This window comes from Rousettus aegyptiacus, unplaced genomic scaffold (assembly GCF_014176215.1).
Source record: "Rousettus aegyptiacus isolate mRouAeg1 unplaced genomic scaffold, mRouAeg1.p scaffold_m13_p_8, whole genome shotgun sequence".
Lineage (NCBI taxonomy): Eukaryota > Metazoa > Chordata > Mammalia > Chiroptera > Pteropodidae > Rousettus > Rousettus aegyptiacus.
Genome location: NW_023416311.1, coordinates 49,070,234 through 49,088,381, shown reverse-complemented (window position 1 = coordinate 49,088,381; position 18,148 = coordinate 49,070,234). Strand labels below are relative to the sequence as shown.

At 33.3% G+C, this 18,148-nt stretch overlaps 1 pseudogene; it reads right to left on the bottom strand.

Annotated features, from left to right (window-relative positions):
* Positions 1 to 232: 232 nt before the first annotated feature.
* LOC118606900 lies at positions 233 to 14,357 on the bottom strand (annotated as a pseudogene).
* Between the last annotated feature and the right edge of the window lie 3,791 nt (positions 14,358 to 18,148).

Here is an 18,148-nt window from a genome sequence, read left to right as displayed (position 1 = left end):
AAAGTGAGTTAAATGAATGTTTTTCATTTCCGAGTGCATGTAAGTGTTATGCCTGTACTATAGTGAAGTCTATTAAGTTGCAACAGCGTTCTGTCTATAAAAACAACGCACCTTCCTTAAGTAAATAATATTTTGTTGTTTAGAAAATGCCTACAATCATCTGAGCCTTCAGCGAGTCATAATCCTTTGTCATTGGAGGGTTTTTTTCTCCAAATTGATGGCTGCTGAATGGTCAAGTTGGTGGTTTCTGATGATAGTGTGGCTGTGGCAATTTCTTCAAATAAGACAACGATGAGGTTTGCTGCATTGATGATTCTTCTTTTAACAGATGATTTCTCTGTAGTATGCAATGCCGTTTGTAGTATGCAACCTCTACTGAAAAGGAGCTGCTTTCCTAAAATATGCTGCTGCTTTGTCAACTAAATTTATGTAACATTCCAAATCCTTGGTTATCATTTCAATAATTTTTACAGCATCTTTAGCAGGATTAGATTCCATCTCAGGAAACAACTTTCTTCTTGGCTCATCCATATGGAGCAACTCCTCATTTGTTAAAGTTTTATCATGAGATTGCAGCAATTCGGTCACATCTTCATGCTGCACTTTTAATTCTAGTTCTCTTATTATTTAACCACATCTGCAATTAATTTCTCCACTGAACTCCTAGACTCCGAAAGATATCCATGAGGGTAGAATACACTTCATCCAAACTCTTATTGATATTTTGACCTCTTCCCATGAATCACAAATGTTTTTAATGGCATCTAGAATGTTGAATACTTTTCAGAAAGTTTTCAATTTACTTTGCCCAGATCCATCAGAGGAATTGTTATGGCAGCTATAGCTACATATTATGAAATATATATTTTTTAACTAATAATTGAAAGTCAAAATTATTTCTTGATCTATGGGCTGCAGAATGGATGTTGTGTTAGCAGTCACAAAAACAACATTAATCTCATTGTACATCTCCATCAGAGCTCTTGGGTGACCAGGTGCACTGTCAATGGGCAATAAATAATACTTTGAAAGGAATCCTTTTTTCCTGAGCAATAGTTCTCAATAGTGTGCTTAAATAATTCCGTAAGCCATGTTGTAAACAGTTGTGCTGTCATCCAGGCTTTGTTGTTCCATTTAAAGAGACAAGCACAGTAGATTTAGCTTAACTCTTAAGGGGCCTAGAGTTCTTGATATGGTACATGAGCATTGCCTACAACTTACAGTCACCAGCCGCATTATCCCCTAACGAGAGAACCAGCTTGTCCTTTGAAACTTTGAAACTAGGCATTGACTTATCTCTAGCTATGAAAGTCCTAGATGGCATCCTCTTCCAATATAAGGCTGTTTCATCTACACCAAAAACCTGTTTAGTGTAGCCGCTTTTATTAATTATCTTAGATCCTCTGGATAACTTGCTACATCCTCTTCATCAGCACTAGCTGCTTTACCTTGCACTTTTATGTTATGGAGGTGGCTGCTTTTCTTAAACCTCATGAGGCAACCTCTGCCAGCTTCAAACTTTTCTTCTGTAGCTTCTTAACCTCTGTTAGCCTTCAAAAAATTGAAGATCTTTGGTGCCTTGCTCTTGATTATTCTTTGGTTTAAAGGAATGTTGCAGCTTGTTTGATTTTTTTAACCCAGACCACTAAAACTTTGTTCATATCAGCAATAAAGCTGTTTGACTTTCTAGTCATTTGTATGTTTAGGGGTGTGGCACTTTTAATCTCTTATCTCAACTTTCAACATGCCATCCTCAGTAAGGTTTATAATTTCTCTAAAGTGAGAGATATGTGAGTCTTCCTTTCACTTGAACACTTAGAGGATATTGTCGGGTTATTAAGTGTCCTAATTGTAATATTGTGTCTGAGGGGATAGGGAAGCTTGGAAAGGCGGACAGAGGAGAAGGAATAGCTAGTTAGTAGAGCAATCAGAACACACACATTTTTTGGTTAAATTAGCTGAATTATATGTCTACGGTTCATGGTAGCCCAAAGCACAATAGTATCATCAAAGATCAGTGATCACAGGCTTCTGGTTAAGATGGAAGAGCAGGTAAACCCTGTGCTTGCCTCTTCTCATGACCACCTCAAAATTACAGCTAAACTACAGAACAACTATCATGTAGAATTATGTGAAGTCTAGCTGAAAAGAAGCTCTGTAACTAAAAATATACAGAAGAAGTCTCTCAAGACTGGTAAAAGGAATGGAGACATGGAACAGGTTGTTTCCACACCCATGTGTGGCAGTTAGAAATCAGGAGGGATTGGCTGCAAGGTCCCCCGTGAAGGGTGAGGTGTTGCAGGGGCACACTAGGCTCCCAGCCCAGAGTTTCAGTGCTGGGAAGAAGAGTCCGCATAACTTCTGGCTATGAAAACCAGTGGGTGTTGTGGCTGAGTGAGACAAAGGGCTGCTGGAGTCCCAGGAGTTCTTCTTAATGGGCCTATACATGGACCCACTCATTCTGCACTTCAGTGCTGGGGCAACAGCTTGAGAGGTGACAGGGACATATAAAGAGGAACTAAATTGTCTGCTTCGGAGTAAGAGCTAGAGCAACAGTTTCAGACAGAAGTGCTGGCAAAAGCCATAGTTTCTTTGTTCAGCACTCCAACCACCCAGCCTGCACATAAGGGTGGGCACCATATCTGAGTCTCCATCAACCTGGCTAACACTGTTTACCCTGCCCTGGTGAGTCCCTGAGACTCTACTCTACCCAACTTCTGGGCCTACCCTATCCCCTTCCTGTGGCTTTTTCATAAAATGATCTATCTTGGTTCATGCTGTTGAGTTTCTTAAAATCTCTCAAAGGATCATAAAAACTAAACAAGCAGCATTTGGCCTCAGAGTGCCCCATACCTCTTGCTAAGGAGCCACAAGCCAGGCACTAGTAGCAGCTGGCCTCAGTTCACAGCTTAGACTCTCCAGGCACCTCCAAGCCCAGCACAAGCAGCGACAACCTATAGATCACAGTATAGATCATACTAAACGGCCCAAGACAGAGCATAGACAGCAGCTGACCTTGGCCTGTACCAGAGCACCTCCCAAAAGGCCTAAGAACCAACACACCTGGTGGCCAGCTTCGGACTACACCAGACGACCACATAATTAGTGTCAAAAAGACACGCCCAAAGGGTGTACCCAAGAGGCACCAGAGCCCCACAAAAGTGAGTCCTGGTCCTTGGGATCAGCCACTACACAACAGCTTGTCTGCTGTAGTCATGGCCATTCCTGACAACCAGGCAGCCTGAGAGCCAGTCCCTTCCACTGATGTGTCAACAACAGTCAAGGCTCAACTACAACAGGAGGGCACACACAACCCACACAAGGGACATCTCTGACACATCCAGCTCATGTGAACAGGGAGACTGTGCCACTGATCCCCATGGAACGCCTACTTCATAAGGCCACTCTGCCAAGACCAGGAAACATAGCAGCTCTTCCTAATACATAGAAACAAACATAGGGAGGCAGCCAAAAAGAAGAAACAAAGAAACATGTCCGAAATAAAAGGTTAGAACAAAGTTCCAAAAAAAGAACTAAACAAAATGGAGACAAGCAATCTATGAGATGCAGAGTTCAAAACACAGCTTATAAAGATGCTCAATGATCTTAGTACAGTGAGAACTTCAAAAAAAGACAAGAGACATAAATAGGAGATAGAAAACATAAAAAAGAACCAATCAGAAATGAAAAGTACAATAACTGAAAAGAAGACTACATTAACTGGAATCAACAATAAATTAGATTAAGCAGAGGATCAAATTAGCAATTTGGAAGACAATATAGCAGAAAACACCCAATCAGAACAAAAAGAAAAGAGAATCCCCCAAAATGATAGTTTAAGGGGCCTTTGGGATGGCATCAAGCATACCAGCATTTGCATTATAGGGGTACCAGAAGGAAAAGAGGGAGAGTAAAGAAATGAAAACTATTTGAAGAAATAATGACGGGAAACTTCCTTAACCTGGTGAAGGAAATAGACATACAAGCCCAGGAAGCTTAGAAAGTCCCAAACAAACTGAACCTAAAGGGACCAACACAAAGACACATTGTAATTAAAAAGCCGAACTTTAACAATAGAGAATCTTAAAAGCAGCAAGAGAAAACAAGTTAGCTATCAATAAAGGACCTCCCATAAGACTATCAGCTGATTTCTCAACAGATACTTTGCAGGTTAGAAGGGATTGGCATGAAATATTCAAAATGATTAACAGTAAGGACCTAAAACCAAGGTTGCTTTACCCAGAAAAGCTATCATTTAGAATTGAAGGACAAATAAATATCTTCCCAGACAAGAAAAAGCTAGAAGATTTCTTTACCACCAAACCACTATTACAAGAAATGTTAAAGAGACTTCTTTAAGAATAAAAAAAAAGACAAAATATGAAAAATAAATTATAATAACTACATATTAAGCAACATGTAGTTTAAATGGAAATGGATGGAATACTCAAAAAAAAAAAAAAAAAACATAGGATGGCTGAATGGATAAGAAAATAAAACCCTTACATATGCTCCCTTCAAGACATGGACTTCAGATCAAAAGATTCTCACATACTGAACACAAAGGGATGGTAAAAGATATTTTATGAAAATGGAAATTTTTAAAAAGCTGAGGTAGCAATACTTATACCAGTGAAAATAGACTTTAAAGCTAGAGATAAAGAAGGACCCAGTTATTTCAGCTCTGGGTATTTATCCAAAGAAACCCAAAACACTACTTCTAAGGGATATATATGCATCCATATGTTCATGGCGTCGTTATTTTCAATAGCCAAGATATGGAGGCAACCTGGGGTTTGCAATGGATGAATGGATAAAGAAGAAGTGATACATATATACAATGGAAAATTACTCAGCCATAAAAAAGAATAAAATCTAACCATCTGCAATAACATAGATGGACTTAGAAGGTATTATGCTCACAGAGAAAGACAAATGCCATATGATTTCACTTCTACATGAATCCAGAGAAGAAGATAAACAAATAAATAACAGAAACAAATTCATAAATACAGAGAGCATTTTGATGGTTGCCAGATTGAGAGTGGGAGGAATTAAGGGGATGGGTGAAGGGAAGAATGGATTAAGAGCTACAATTTGGTAGTAACAAAATAGTTTTGGGGATGTAAAATGTAGCATAGAGAATATAATAACTATGTAGCTTGTCAGATGGGTACTAGATTTATTGAGGTGGTCACTTTGTAAGTTATATGTCTAATCATTATATTGTACATCTGAAACTAATATAATATTGTATGTCAGCTGTATGTGACAGATACAATAATAATGAAGAAGCTTGAAATATTGCAAGAATTATCAAAATGTAACACTGAGATGCCAATTGAGCAAATGCTGTTAGAGAAATGGCACTGACAGACTTGCTTGATGCCGGGTTGCCACAAATCTTCAATTTGTAAAAAACACAATATCTGCAAGCTACAATAAAGCAAAGTGCAATAAAATGAGGTATGCCTATATAAGTTTAGACTAGATCACCTCCACGAATATGTGAATTTCAAAATCATCTATTTCATTAAATTTTGGAGAAATAGTAAAATAATTTGAAACCTACATCGAAAGGTTTAAACCACTTGAAAAAACTGTATTTGAAATGTGTAAAATATAAAAATTTAAATATTTTATGAAGTTAAAGTAAATCCATTTTTTATGACTCAACTTATCAATCTTTAATTACATGAATTACTTTTTTTTTTTGGTATTATGTATGTTTAGTTCATTGTCTTTTTTCATTTGGACTGCTGTAACAAAATAGCACAGACTGGGCAGCTTATAAACAACAGAAATTTATTTCTTGCCATTCTGGAGGCTGTAAGTCCAAGTTTAGTGTTCCAAAGTGATCAGGTTCTGCCAACTTCTTGCTGACGTAGAAAGGTCAAGGGAGGGAGCTCTCATGTGCTTCTTTTATAAGGTTATTAATCTCATTCCTGAAGGTTCTACTCTCAAGACCTGATCACCTCCCATAGGCCCCACCTCCTAATGTCACCCTCTTGAGTATTTGGTTTTCAACACAGGAATTTTGAGGGTAATGCAAACATTCAGACTATAGCATCCATTTTTTGAAAATTACGATTATGTGTTCAAAGACAACATTGTACTTAAAGCATATTAAATGTAAAGTTTCATAGGCATTCTAAAGAAAGTTAAGAGCAATTGCTCTTTTAAGCAACACATTAAATTGTTTATAAAAACAGAAAACTCTACCTTATATCACTATCTTCAAACTTTTGATGAAGCTTTATATTAGCAACACGTAGTTTTATTTTAGTTTTTTTTCAGTGCAGTGATAGTTTACCCATTTTATAAATCTTGCCATAAAGTAAGAAAATGTAAAGAATGAAAATGATAAAATATTACAAAAGACTCTTTATATCCCAATAATAGACCATTTTAGGACAATTTATGATTTAAATTAGTAAATATAATTTAAATCTCTTTTCATGAATAGCATTTATTCTGATAAAATATTTAAATTAAGATTAGCCAATTCCAAATCAATAGTCAATCATGTTTCTTGTCAATGATTTCCTTAAAAGCATTCAAAATAGCAGCATAATTTTTTTATGTTATGTAACTCAGGGTATATAGTTTTTATATGAGGAAAGCTTGTTCGAATTCCTTTACTTGTACCACACTACTTATATATACAAAAAGGGCTTTCTATTTCCAAATATTTTAATTATTCTTAATGGGTTCAGTTTCTCATATAATTTTCACATCTAATTGTCTTTTTCTTTCTCAATGAAGTATTAAAATCAATTAACTGTTTTTATTTTTAAGATTTGTCGAATAAAAATTCAGTATGTTTTAATTATTTTAGGTCAAATTTATTAGTATTGCCTAATGGCAGTAAAAATTGAATTGGAAATTAGATGGCTTTGAGTCACATCAGTATTCGAAGTCTAGATAATGAAACATTTAATTATAGATCTGGTGACTCCTAAATAAAAATCCATATAAAGGGAAAGTTTTATACCATAAGGATTCAATACTGATGGATGAATGCATTAGAAAAGCAAACTAAATGGGAGATCAAGAAGATCCATTTCCAAATTAGATTTTTTATTTCAAACATATGAGACCACGCTCATGCCATATCAGGAAATGGTCCACATAAGGAGAAAAATGTGATTACGAATTTCTCATTAAGTCAAAATAACACAAATAATATACTCACAGCATTTCACCTTGCACAATTCAGTGACTGGTATAGGGAGAAGTAATTCTTACATGTTTTTCAAACATGTAAAGTAGATGATAACAAAAGATTTACACCAAAAAAAAAAGAACGGTGAAGTTTTTGAACAATTTAAAACGTCATTTTTTTTTTTTTAAGGATAAGAGAGCAAAAAGGACAAGCAGTTTACTAATTCTAATCTATAATACATGTGTTAGTTCAAGAGGACAGAATAGAAAGTTTTCTATGGATTGTTCCTTATTTACTATTTATAAATAAATGCAATCGATGTTTTTCTGGAGTTTAGCTTTACTTTGCAACCAATAACATAGATTTTGAAATGCTATGTGAATCAAAACTATTTTGATTTGGGTCTGAAGGACATGGGTGAACTTTTAAGCTAGATCTTGCTAATTTTAATTATGCCTAATATGAACCTATATAACATATTTTAGAAGCATCTTGGTCTCAGAATTGAAGTAAATTCAAGTTTCTTAGAAATGTAGACTCAATACCCTTTATTAATCATTTGCGCTATAACTTGATATGTATCCTGAGCACAGATTTCTGTTTCCCTGAATATAGAAAGAAAAAAATACAAAATAAATAAGAGGCTTTCCGTGGAATGTAAATCAATACTTTGGCAAAAATATAACCTGTTAACTTTTCTTTACTCCTATCCAAACCCCAGGCTAATAGCACTTCAATATTTCAAACATTAAGTAAATCTTCTATAACAAAACCATACTTTTGAAACCAAACATGTGTCTAGTTATGATTTGTTATTCCCACATAAACGCAGAACATAAACTACTTCCTATTGCTATGGCTTTACCACAAGCATGCTTTCTCTAGTCTGTGAACATAAAATATGAAACAGGCTCTTTTCATAAATGAGGAAACCAACTGAAAAAAAAAGTTGCTGTAGCTTGGAAATTTTACCTTTCCTATCCCACAACCACATATAAGAAGACCATTTTTTTTTCTCCCAGTGGATGCCGTAAATCAATGCTTCTTTCTGTCATTTTATACTTTTTATTTTAAAGAATAGGAGTAAAATTTCCTTATGATGAGTGGGCATTTACATTATTCCTATTGATCATAGTTTCTTAGATTATATTAAAAACTGAATCCATTTTACAAATGTGTGGAAATCCCAAATTGTCACTTAAATTTGATTTAAAACAAGTCCTGTCTCACATCATTTCTTTGATTTAATAAGATTTATTAATAAATACTAGAATTATTTTGCCTATATTAACAACTCAGTTAACCTTTTAAATCTAACTTAAGATGACACTACTAAAAAATAGTATCTCTTTTTTCTAACTTTATTGTGTTATGTTTCTGTTGTAGAATAGAAATTTAATTAGAATCTATACTCACTAAATCTCCATGTGCCTCATCGTACTGATTTTCTGCTGGAATATGCTAAGTGGGTCAGAGTGGTAACATGACCTTCTTTCTAAAACACCTATGGACTGGAAGGAAACCTGTAACATCTCAGGAGACTCTTAGCGAGTCATTTGATTCCTGTGCATCCAAACCTATGAAAATTTAACCTTTTCTTCCCTTAAAAAAAAAAATCTAACTTTTAGACAGAAATCAACTTGTTCACATAATATTGTTAGTATAAAAATCAAACAGTTTAATCAGATACATTTAATGTATGGAAAAACTTGAGATGTTCTGACCGAGGAAAGAAGTGAGGACACAGGGCGACATCCCTGCAATTTCTGCATAATCCATTATGTGGCACAGGTTGAGTCAGTCAGGTATATTGTGTATTTTCCATCATATTCTGCATTTGAAACATAGAGATACTAATAGAGGAAACATTCAATGCCTTCTAACTATATATAGGATATATCAAGGAGGACACTCTAGGAAACCTTTTTTGTTGATGAGATTAGGAATTTCACTTGGTGTATGAATTTTTTTTTCATTGTGATGGGAATTTCCACTTGAGTGTATTATGTAGGAGAAAGTGACATAATTTTCTATAAAGAATAACTTTAATTTTGAAATTTTCTACCTAGAAACACAAAATCAAAAACACCTGGGATAAAATCTTGCAATCATGAATATCGTATGAGAACTTTTAGACATACTGTAGTATAAAGATAAATGAAATTGATTGATAATCATTTTTATACATTCCAAAGGTTACGTGTGCTTTACCACTTTCTAATATGAATTATACTCACTGTATTCTTTTCATTTTTTGTGCCCCTGAACATTAACATAAATGTAAGCTTTTAGGGAATCTTGGTGGTACTTAATCTACTGTTATTTCAGTAACTGTGCTTTGTTCTTAAACCTCTTCTCTGCAGGAAACAAGGTTAACACAAGTACCAAGTTGGACATCACATCAGCAGACTGATTGGTATCTTTTTTTCTGAAACATTAAGACACTGTTTGCTTGATTGGCAAAGTAAGGCTATGTCACCATGGTCATGCTTGCTGTTCATTTTGTTTTTCTGTTTTATGTGATTAAGCTCCATTATGAGGATTTTCAGGTCACCCACAGTTAAATGTTATTCCAGCTGATGGGCACTTTGATCAACTTGTCTCACAACTTTTCTTTGAACATTACATGTACCCTTTCAGAAGATTTCTCAGGAAAAATGGCTTTTAAATTAAGTTATCAAAGAAAAAATAACACACGGAGGCTAATTAATATACTCACTGACACGGCTTGTGCTCCCTCTCCTTTCTTTCATCCTGACCCTTGCAGTTAATTTAGAAGACAAGTATTTAATATGTAACTAAGGGGAAAGAAGAGAAGTCCACACTAATCTAAGACTGCCCTGTCATTGGCCTTAGAAATTATTTTTGCATGATTCAGTGGAATGAAAAAACCAGACCACATGCTGTACTGTTGTTATTATTGAAATACGTGCATTTGTCATTGATTTAGCTATGAATAATAGATATTCACAAAACAAAGGTTGCATATTATGTTCATGATAAGAGTATTTTAGGAGAAAATTTTCTTAAGGTTTGATGTATAAATGTGTTTCACTTATATACTTAGATTATTAGACAGCATTCATACTTTACATTCTTTTTGAAAATTTCATTTAACTCCTTTTCCTTTTAGAAAAAAAGTACAGCTCACTGCCAGCATAAATTTAACATCAAGCATAGGAATGCTACATTTTCTAGGATTTGACTTTTTCAGCGATCAAGAATTACTATATTTTGTAAATGGAAATACCATTCCTAAAAACAGAGTGCTATAAATAGAATGCCCTTTGTTTCCAAAGACTATCGATATACTAGAGAGATGTGAAAATAATAATAAAAGTGAGATATTTCATGGCAAACTTTGGGGGGTAAGATTAGGACAGTAATCTGCAAGTTATTTTGGGGCAATCACTGTAGCCACAAGCACTTATGGTGAGTATTCTCTGGGCAAACAGGAAATGGGTCAAAATGTATATACTAAAGCGGACCAATAAATGCTACAGGTAGAAAATTCACTTTTTAAAATTATATATATATATATTAATTTTTCAATTACAGTTGGCATACAGTATTATATTAGTTTCAATTGTACAGAAACTTCACTTTAACCCTGACCATAATTGACCATGTTAAAATACTGTCATTTTATTTATATTAATTTTTATCATATAGAAGAGATTTTTTCCCTGCTTATTGAAAATATGATAATATTTATTTATCTTAGATGTGTGCACATAGTTATCCTCATAGTTATAATTACATGCTCTCTCTCTCTCTTTTTTTTTTTTTACTCTAACATAGCACTATTGTTACACTTTAAATAATAGCTCAAGTTATCAAACATCTCAAGGGCATGGATATTCTTTCTATGAGTTAAAGATACGTTCCAAAGTTAAAATGCACTTTTAATGTGTAATGAATTCCACACCTGCACAGCTGAAAAGCATTTTATGTATCAGGGTCTCCAGGGCTTTTCAGGTCTGGAGATTATAATGCAGCAATTAAAGCAGGGTTTGTAGTAGCATTCTCATTATCTGAATGGAACTCCATCTTCTGAACTTGACAGAAAATGTTTAATTCTAGACATTTAAGGATACTGTCTGGAACATTTGCATTAATAAAGGGGAAACCATACAGTGGGTCATGTTACTTTCAAAGAGATTAAAGAATGTATAATGACTGAGAAACTCAGGGAACTTCCTCATTACAAGAAAAGAAGGTGGGAGACTCTTACATAGAGCTTTTAAATGACTGTGCAGTGTTAAGCTGGCATGTGAAAAAAGAGATTAACTGATAGAAATGACAGCATGAAGCTTCCAGAAAACTAACCATACTATTTTATGATCCTAGCACTACTCATCAATGTCAAATTATAAGTTATAACATCCTAAGGGAGACAAGGGAATTACAATATATTATAATGAAGATGTTGGGAAAAAACCCTATTAACACTGATTTTGATACTACCCCTATAAGAAAAATAAATAAATAATGCCTTTCTAAATTCATGGGTTGCAGCCACAGAGATTTCCAACACTTATTATCATAACTCAAATATTATTATATATCTCAATATGTAATTGCAGTTTTCAAACTCTAATGACTAACTGGGTGAAACTAGTACTTTACATCATTTGTCAAAGAACTAAAACTAAATCAACTTAATAATAAGAGCAAATAATCGTATAACACTTTATAGAGCTCTCACTCTAGATACCTAATTTGTGCCTCATAATAAGTCTCTTGGTAGTTCAGTCAAGTAGTCTTATGATATCCATTTCTTATTGCTAAGAAGCTAAGACTTTTATCTATTAAATGCCTTTCCTAATATTAAGTAAGTTGTGAAAGCAGATCTCAAATATCAGCCTTCTCACTTCCAGTTCTATGCTCTTTCCTTTATATGATACTGCAATTTAGGTAACTCTTAAATGATATTATTTATAAACATCTAAAGACAGACACATTTGATAACCTGTATTTTTTAAGGCTATACTCATGTGCAGCTAAATGTGAAAAGTCATTCTTTGTGTGGGGTCTCACATTAATTCCCCATGTAAAATGGCAGTGTGCTTCAGAAAATGAAGACATGCCATCAAAATCAGGTTCTAATGAGAATTAAGTTAAAAGTCAATTGTCAGGCTTCTGGTTTAAAATGGACTAGTCCCTAAATTCAGCCCTCATTATCCACTAAAGGATCAGTGAATACCAAGAAAAAAAAGATAACTGTTCACAATGTAAAAAGAAACTAAGATTGACAGGCAAGTAATTGTCTGAATCTGGGAGGACTTTCCAGAAGATGGAATTTCAGATATCGTGCTTTAATAAAAACAATTAATGTCAAAGGTTTTATTTCCACATAGGATGTAAAAAAGTCACAATAATATATTGCTCCAAAACTAACAATGAGAATCTCGATTGTCTACAAAATTCATAGCTAGAGTGTTTATATTAATATCAGATAAGCTAAATTTCAGAATATAAAATAATACTAGTGATAAAAAAATATTTTTATAAGTTAAAGGAGTTAATTCATCAAGAAAACATACCAGTCCTAAATGTGTAAATACCTAACAACAGAGATTTAAAATACATGAAGAAAAAATCTGATAGAATTAAAAGGAAAAATAGAATAATGAATATGGTAGTTGAAGACTTGAATACATCATTCTCAGAAAGTGGACAGTAAATCAATGATGTCTTAGAAGAATTGGCCATCATTATCTACCAAGGAGTCTAAGTTGATGTTTATAGAACACTTCATTTATGAATAGCCAAATATTTATTTTAAAATGCACATAAAATATTAACCTATATATATATATCATATTCCAGCCACAAAACAAACCCCAATAAATTTAAAAGAATAGAAATTATTTAAATTATGTTCACAGATATAACAGAATTAAACTAGAAATCAATAACAGATTGATATTTAGAAAATCCCCAAGTACTAGGAAATTAAATAACATAATTGCAAATATCCCATGCATCAAATAAAAAGTCACAAAGATATTTAAAAACATTTTGAGTTGAATAAAAACTGAAGAAATCATTTTAAATTGTGTGGAAGGCAGCTAAAGCGCTACTGAGAATTAAATTTGTAACATTTAATGTTTATATATAAGAAGAAAGATCTCAAACGGTAATACAAATCTCCACCTTAAGAAACTAGAAAAAGGGCAGATAAAAATGAAAGTAAGTAGTAAATTGAAAAGGAGCAATAAAGCACATACATTTCTGAAAGCACCACCATAAACAATGATCTGGATAGGACTTGGTTAAAAAGATAAAGAGTAACAGGAGTGAATGAAGTAAAATAGGGATTACGAATAAAACATGTTAAACTTCTCCATGCTACAGAACTTATTGAGTTTTTCACAATTGTTATTTCCCATTGACACCAATTTTAGAAATTGTTAATAATATATATAAACTACAGGTATCCATTTTTCTTCTCTTGTCCTATTGGGTATCATTGATACATGGCAGAAGATTGTAGATGAAGCAAAATGGAAAGCTATCCACACGATAATTATACCTAACACTAGTATAGCACTCACTCTGTGCTATGAACTATTCTAAATATTTCCTGTATAGTATGACATTTAATTATCCTAACAACTTTGAATGATTATTATCACCATTTTGAATACAAAAAATAAAAATCCTGAGGGGAGCATTTAAATAATTTTCACAGAGCAACTAAGTAGCAGTGTAGGATTTTACCCCAGGCAGTTATTATGATGCTATAAAACAATATTTGTAATACTTTGAAATATGTTTATACATATTTTTTTTCTGTATCATTTTTCTCTCAATCAACGCTTGAAAGCTGAACCTGTTTCAGTTGTGGCAAAAATATGCAATGCTGGTCTGACACTGAGCTCGTTGAGTATTATGACAAGTTGGCTGAAAGGAGGACTTCTCTTTTGGAAAAGGATACGAACCGCTGACTATTTTGGGGATCCAAATTACAGAAGTCACCCACCCCTTATCTTTGGTTTCATTTTCTGTGGTTTTAGTTACCCACAGTTAACTGCAGTCTGAAAATATGAAATGGAAAATTCCAGAAATAAACAATTCATGTTTTCAATTGCATGCCATTGTGAATGGTGTGATGAAATCTCGCATGTCTGATACCATCTCACCTGGGATGGGAATCCAGCGTCTCCGTGCTGCATACGCTCCCCATCCATTAGTCACTCAGCAGCCTTCTTGGTTATCATATCCAATGTCGGGGTATCAAGGTGCTTGTGTTCAAGTAAACCTATTTTATTTAATAATGGCCCCAAAGCACAAGAGTAGTAACATTGGTGATTCAGATATCCCAAAGTGAAGCCGTAAAGTGCTTCCTGTAAGTGAAAAGGTAAAAATTCTCAATAAGGAAAGAAAAAAAGTTGTATGCCGAGGTTGCTAAGATTAAGGATAAGAATGAATCTTCTCTCCGTGAAGTTGTTAAGAAGGAAAAATAAATTCCTGCTAGTTTTGCTGTTACACCTCAAACTGAAAAAGTGCTTAGTTAAGATGGAAAAGGCATTAAATTTGTGGTTGGAAATATGAACGGAAAACACATTTCCATTGACAGCAACATGTTGCACCATAAGCCGTTGAGCCCATAATGAAGACTTCAGCAAGGGATCCCTGAAACGAGTGACACCAAGCCATTTACTGTAAGTAAGGGATGGTTACACAGATTCAGGAATAGGTTTAGACTGAAAATTATAAAACTTACTGGAGAGAGAGAGAGACTACATTCACATAGCTTTTATTACAGTATATAAGTTCTATGTTATGTTATTGTTTTTAATCTCTTACTGTGCCTAATTTATGAATTAAACTTTATCATAGGTATGTATGTCTAGGAAAAAATATAATATATATACGGAAACCACTATCCGTGGTTTCAGGCATCTGCTGGGGCTCTTGGAACATATACCCTGCAGATAAGGGAGACCTACCATACTTGGACTTCAAAAATTTTTAAGGTAGACTTAATTTGATTTCCACATTTTCCTGCTTTCCTTTTTAAACTGTCATTCACATTTCTAACTTTTAGTTTGCTCCAAAAGTTTTAGTAAAAACTGGTTTATAATATCCTATCAACAATAATTAAAACTAATTTAATCCCACAAAATATAAATTGTAATGATAGAATAGTGTCTGCAAAGTGCTTTATTTCGGTGTCATATTCTTTTCAAATTCATCTTTTATATAACTTTGCTTTTTTTGTATAGCCAGGTATATGTTATATCAAATTTTTGTTTGCTTACTGGTTACTATTTGAAAACTGACAATTATTCAGAAATTGTAGTACATTACATATGAAGGGTTTTGTGGAGATTTTGACATGGTAACTAAACATTTGAGAAATATAGAATCAAATTAACTTTCAGATATGGAATGAGTATAATTAATAATAAAGTACATATGCAAATGTATGTATGTATTTTGGAAATATTTTGGAATTATCTTATTATTTTTCAAAATTACTCAAAATATGATTAAATGTGGCATAAGTCCAGTTTTCTGAGCAGTTGGTATTTAGAAGCATTAACAATTGGTGACTTTGCTGTAAGCTGTTAACTTTGAAAAGGACCTTTCAAGCTAGATATGATTGATAAGGATGATATTAGTGCACTAATACTTTTAGTGTATTATTTGTTAAAGTTACTATAATCAAAAGACAGCCAACTATTATAAACTGCAAAAGTATTCTTATAAGTTACTTGTAAGTATGTCTTTCTCTGTGTAGGCATATGTTTCAAGACTAAGGTCATTATGGTATTGATGAGAACAAAGTAATAAATACAGGCTGTTCAATATTATAGAGATTGATTTTCAGTGAAAATACTGGCTACCCGCCCCTAATTTACACTCCCTCATGTTCCTATTGAAATATTCATGAAATTATGTAAAAGATATTTTCAAACTGCAATGCCACTACAAACTAGGAATAATACCTGATAATCGTGCGGATCCCAGAAACAATTTAGTAATATCTACAATGTAAACACGAATAGCACTTTGTAATTCTACAAGGAGAAAACACAGGCAAAGATTTACTTAAATATTTTTATTGTCATTTAAATAATAATTATTAAATACAAAAAGCATAAATGGCCAAAAAAGAAAGAGAATAAGTAAAATATGTTATGACACATCTATGACAGAATCTTATGCAATAATGGAAATAGTGATTTTGAAGAATAATTTAGGATAATGTAAGTGAAACTTAATATATATAACATAAGCTTATTTACATTATTAACAAATATGTGGGCATAGAAATAAACATAGAAGAATATATATCAGAATATTAGTGGTTTTATTAGTTTACTAGGATTTTGTGACTTGTATTTCTCATAACTACAGATATTCTGTTTACTTTCATAATTTATTGTATATATGATAAACATAAAACATAAGGTAAAAGTCATACATTAGTGCAATACATTTTGAATCCAGTGTTGAATTGTTTCTATATCTCTGTCCATGGACTTCATAAAGAATATCTTCTTGTACATAAAAATGGTTACAATCATAGAGTATCTTATGTTGCCATTGGGAACCTGTACTTCTCAGTACTGGGTCCTATTTGTTTTCATTTTACCTCTTTGGTCAGGGTGCTACTGATGTCCAAATATTAAGAAAAAGAGTGAAATAGTATATTTCTTTTCTAATAGATGGGAATATGGGGATAAAAACAAAATAACTATGGCTAGTTTTATGCCCCAAGTTCGTAAAACAGGCTGACATGTAGAAAGTAAAAGCCAAAAAAATGGTATTTATAAAATAATTTTTTCCCTAAACTACTTATATAATGAAGTGAAAAATGAAACAGTTTAAACAGGACAAATAGCCCCTTCCTGAATGTGAGTAGCATATTTTTGCATACTTCAATTAGGTTCAATAGAAAGTTTCTATTATTTCCCTAGAGTGCAGTAGGCAAAGAGTATATTTTACTTGACTGCTACAAAACACTACTATCTAAAGATTTATTCTCTACATAAGAAAGGAATAAGACCAGATTACTTGAAGGACTTCCTGTTTCTCTCTGTTGTTGCAATATGATTCCTCAAGGTGATGTCACATGTCTATAAACAATCATAATCAGGAATATTTACAAAATAAATTAAGAAAAGCTGCCGCAGCTTTTCTAACTGAGATGACTTGCTTTCTTTTTGAGAAACTAACAGGCTTATTTACTCCACAGAACAACATTATGAAAATTTTCATATTGTAAAAATCTTGTGAAACATACTGTGCTTTTTTAGCACATGGTTCAAAAAACTGAAGGTGAGGACTTGGCCCTTTTCATTTTAAATCGTTAGGGTAGAAGTGAAAGGAGAGACTGGGGCAGGATAGTGGTGGCTATAAATGCATTTTAGAAAAAGAGTTTTAATGCTGTTGTTTTACACCGATTTAGTCATTGCTCTCTTTTAAAGACAAAAATCAGTGTCAGTGAGAAGGTTATACTGTGTGGTAAACGGGATCACAGGTGTTAGAGTTTATTGTAGAAATATGTTCAATATTCAACAAAGAGTTGTTTTTTGTTTTACTTAAAAGACATAGTCATAATCATCTAAGTTAGACATCTGATTGTTCCTGGCCTCCTGTTATGTGAATTTTGATGGAATAACAGACCATCAATTTAAAATTTTAGGAGCTTTAATTTTATCTATACATTGAAAGATGACTTGGCTCACGGTTATTACCAGAAATAAAATAAGGACATAATGGAAATCAATTCTCTCTCTTCTCTCCACCATTCCTCCTTTCTTAGATTCTTTCCTTTTCACCTTTTTGGTACCTAACCAACTGATTACCAGATCCAAAATATCTAGATCATCAAGTAAAATTTTCCTAGAAAGATTTTATAATAGAAAGAAAAGTACCCACTGAATCTTTATATTAAAATACTACAGACTTGTGGATAGTAGCCTCTAAGCAATCACCTTTCTACAAATGAGTGGACTAGCAAGC